General features: G+C 39.1%; 1 protein-coding gene across 1 annotated transcript in view; it reads left to right on the forward strand.

Annotated features, from left to right (window-relative positions):
- Sox5 (SRY-box transcription factor 5) overlaps positions 1 to 4,722 on the forward strand; it is a 446,577-nt gene that overhangs the window by 265,267 nt on the left and 176,588 nt on the right. The window lies entirely within an intron of this gene.

Consider the following 4,722-nt stretch of genomic DNA (forward strand, 5'->3'; position numbering starts at 1 on the left):
GCCCATGTTGGGCAGCTCACAACCTGTAACTCCAGCTCCAGAGGATCTGACACCCTTTCCTGGACTCCAACGACATGTGTACACATGTGCACATACACACAAATACGCACACATACACAAAGGTAAAAATAAATCTTAAAAATAATTAGCATTTAAAAATAGACAATTTTCAAAAGTACTTTGGACTAACTTTTCATCTGTTCGCATGAACTTGGTGCTTTAAGTGAAAAAGCTGACTGCTATTTGAATAAATATATTTTTGGTACAAAATATCCAAAATAATTTGTCATTCCACATTTTCATTTCTTTCAAGCCAGGAATATCATAAAATGGGCTTTATTTTGTTCCTCTCTAGTTTGAGATATTTTACTTCTGATTAATGTTCAGAATTTTGTTGTGCATTTCACGGGGTTGTATATTTAACTGACTTTCATTTGGACCAGGCTCCCTAATTCTTTCAGAATTGTTGTAATCATTGTTATTGAGGCAGGGTCTTGCTAAGTAGCTCTGGCTGACCTTGAACTCACCTACTGCTCTTTAGTGTCGTCTTCCAGTCTCTGTCTTTCCAGTGCTTGGATTACCGACACGTGCCTCAGTGCCGGGCTCTGAATTTAACTGAATTTTGAGATAGTAGATATCCAACAACTGGCTAGATATCCTGGGATTTATGTGTATTCTGATAACACTTAGTCTTTAGTTTCAATAGTTTGTAAGTACTGAATCTAATATCTCATACCAACAGCAGTAATTGGGGAAGATGATTAGACAACCATAATTTGTACGCTTTTTATCTACTTTTATGGCTGACTTGTGTAGTTCCCCAAGCCCTCTTTGCCTTTTGTTTATTATATTCCAAATTGTTTTTAAACGGTTACACAAGGATTATGTCCCTTGGGAATGGTCCATTTCATCTTGAATATCAGTGTCATTGTAGTTTATTTGGATCACAGCATTAATCTCAGTTAAAGCAGTAAAAAAGGGAACAGCGGTAAAAGGCAAGCTGCATAAAGCATTACTTTACACAGCTGAGAGAGAGAGAGAGAGAGAGAGAGAGAGAGAGAGAGAGGTTAAATGTTCCTTCTCTTGGAGCTCCTGCAGCTTTCAATACATTCTTGTGCGTGTGCAACTGAGCAAGTGCGAAGTGGCGATGGGGTTATTAGCGGAGAGAGCAGCGTATCGGGAACATGAAAGGACCGCTTTGCTTTCTGACTCCTTTCTTCCACCATGCAGCTAAAACGGGAGAATCATTTAAACGAGCTCCCGTGGAACTCTCTTTCATTGGTTTCTTTTCTTAGGTAAAGTTACCAACAGGTTCATTCATAAGGTGATCTTGAAGGTTGTTTCGCTGTCACTGAGCTACGTTAAGGTGATTTGTAAAGGGTACCACCCAAGTATAAAGACGCCTGGGAGGAAAATAAGGCCTTTATACAAAAAGAACAGCGACCCATCAGATCTCTCCTTTTCAAACGAGGCCGGTTTCCACTCAGAAAGATTAATTACAGTCATGTTGTGAAGACAGCCTGGCTGGATTGTGTGTGTGTGTGTGTGTGTGTGTGTGTGTGTGTGTGTGTGGTGTGGTGTGTCGAGGTGTCTGCATGTATGTGTGTGTGTCCCCCTCAACATTAGAGAGATAGAGTGTGATTAGTGTGCACATGCCTGTGATCAAACCAGCTCAGAGGCTTGTGACAGGAGCTTCAACACCTCATGGATCTCTGGTGCTGACAGGTAGATCACAGGGGCCTTAAACAGATGTTTAGGAGAAGGGGAATGTGTGAGATCTCAAACAGACAGCACTCTTTCTCAGCCACTTTAGTCTGTAAAGTATTTAAACATCCATAAAGAAACCTAGTCCTCTATAAAGGGCAAAAATGTTACTAACAAGCTTCCATGAAATCTCATCCTTTTATGATCAAGATTTTAAACACAGTCTAGATTTGAAAGTGATCAAACTATCCTCAGGACCTAATGCCTGACCACACTTAATTCTTATATGTCTCAAACTATGACAGGCAGATAAGCTCCGTCAACCTTGGAGGGTGTATTCAAGAAATGTAGCATTATAGGGTAGAATATTCGAGGTCAACAAAATGTAGTCCAGATGCAAAAATTAATTCAACATATCATGTGCACATTTGGAAAATATTGGTGGAATACTCCATATTCAGTCCATGCCCATCATGAGATCTCCCTGAATCTGCTTAGTCAATTAAATATCACTAATAATTCCTCATAAGTTTGTATCACTAATAAACTCTAACAATGCCCTCTGAACACTTACAAGACGTGAAGTGCATGTGTTATGTATACACAAACGTGCGTGTGTGTGTCTGTGCGTGTGTGTGTGGTGCAGTGCTTGACATGTAGTCATCAACCCTTTTGTTATTTCTTGAGCCTCACAAGGTCACGTGGGCCTGATAATCCTGTTAACTGGATAAACGTGTTTTGTGGCTGTTAAATTTTCTAGGTGTCATTATAAATTCTCTTCCATGTATTATTTGTGGAATCATACAAACCAGTAAAAAATAATATTCGGCAGGAACTGGCCCTTTCAGTGCCTTACGGTCTTGACTTTATGAAAATGCCCTTCTAAATTCTTAGGGAAACAGTATACATAATTGACAGAATGAGGGGGAAGAATTGATTCTTGTAAATTTTGCACTTTCTAAGGGCTATTTTCAATTCTTTCAGTATTAAGTTCAAGTTAAAGAAAAACATGGCTGTCAATGGCATCACCACCCATATCAAGATAGGCATTAATGAAATTGTCTACACACAAAAAAATTGTGAAAAATGCCTTATGCATGCACTTTTAAAATAATGGAAGCTTTATATAGCTGAAAGAATATTTGCAGAGGGGGAGGAGGAAGTTCAAGAGGCCCACAGGATGGGAAAGGGAAAGATCTATGAAGACTGAGCACTTTGTGAAATGCCACACCATTTTGCCTATCGTCATCCATCACAGTGTTGTCTTAGACTGCCGTATAGAATCTCACTAAATTATCCTTCCCTCTGTAGCCAATCTATTTATACTTGCGTGTCTAAAATCACCCACAATCCTCTAAAAATAAGTTTAAAATTAAACACCTACTGAATTAGAGTGTGGGATGGGAGCTACTGTAAACATTCACAAACAAAGAAAGGATGAATAAGATTCCGTCCTTGTTCCTGAGCATAGACTTAGGTGCAAAGGTGCCTAATAGTAGGAGGGAAATAAACTAGTTTTGACTTTTCAGACTATATCATGGAGAGAGGAAGGGAGGCAGAGAGAGAGAGAGAGAGAGAGAGAGAGAGAGAGACAGAGACAGAGACAGACACCTTGAAGGCTCTGTTTCAGCGCTTCTGATTTCTTACTATCTTGGCTATCAAAACTGGAAGTAATCTTGACAGCGTCAAATTCTCTGTCCTTTTCTTTTCTACTTACTGAAATTTTCCTTTAAAAAAGAAGAAGAAGAAGAAAAAAAAGTAAATTCTTTGTAAGCAACTTTCACAATGATTTCTTCCCTGGAGTGTGGGACTGCCTGTTTGAATGTTTGCAAGAAAGTATTGTTCTTGTGACAACAGGTCAGAAAGACTCTGCATTAATTACACTAACATATGGTTATTAGCAGATTCTAGCTCAGGGAGCAATACTTTACAGTGTTATGTCCCCCACAGTGGGATGTTAGCCATATTGTCCATCCTGGCAGCTATTGTTTTTCTCATTTACTTCACAGAGCTAATTACTCGGAAGGCATCTGAGTTCCAGTCACCTTGAAGGCTCTGTTTCAGTGCTTCTGATTTCTTGCTATCTGGGCTATCAAGACTGGAAGTAATCTTGACAGCGTCAAATTCTCTGTCCTTTGCTTTTCTACTTACTGAAATTTTCCTTTAAAAAAGAAGAAGAAGAAGAAGAAAAAAAAAAGTAAATTGTTTGTAAGCAACTTTCACAATGATTTCTTCCCCAGAGTGTGGGACTGCCTGTTTGAATGTTTCCAAGAAAGTATTGTTCTTGTGACAACAGGTCAGAAAGACTCTGCATTAATTACACTAACATATGGTTATTAGCAGATTCTAGCTCAGGGAGCAATACTTTACAGTGTTATGTCCCCCACAGTGGGATGTTAGCCATATTGTCCATCCTGGCAGCTATTGTTTTTCTCATTTACTTCACAGAGCTAATTACTCCCTAATAATAGCTTTACCTTGGATTTTTCACTTGCTTGTGCCAGCAAACCTGTTCACACTACATATGCTAATTATTGGCACTCATTCATTATGTTAAGATAGCTTTAAGTTCAAGCTGTGCTGCCTGGCTTTTGGTATGGAGCCAGCTGGCTGCAAAGTTCCACCTTTTTTTACTAAAGTCATTAAAAGTTTTAATATGGGCCCATTTTGTTCTTTTTACAAGATCAGTCTTTCCGGAATTCAAATGAACATGCGGTTACCCACGGACAATGACAAATTATAAGAGAGTCTTTGGTTTCTGGGAGAAATCTGAACGCCTACAGTCATCTCATAGTGATTCTTTTTGGTCAGCTTGGAAAAGATGAGTGGATTCTTTTCCATTTAAACTCTCTGGTTTTATGTCTATTTGGTTATTGCCTGTATTGTGCATGACTGTGTACACACATGCATGCAGGAACACACAGTCTCTTTTCCAATTTCCCTTCAGAATTAGTAGCAGTTGCTGGTGGGGTTTAATTTATGCAGGTTGAACTGACACAGACTCTGCAGTGTTACTGT

The sequence above is a fragment of the Nannospalax galili genome, unplaced genomic scaffold (genome assembly GCF_000622305.1).
Source record: "Nannospalax galili isolate Female #2095 unplaced genomic scaffold, S.galili_v1.0 scaffold917, whole genome shotgun sequence".
In the NCBI taxonomy this organism is placed as follows: Eukaryota; Metazoa; Chordata; class Mammalia; order Rodentia; family Spalacidae; genus Nannospalax; species Nannospalax galili.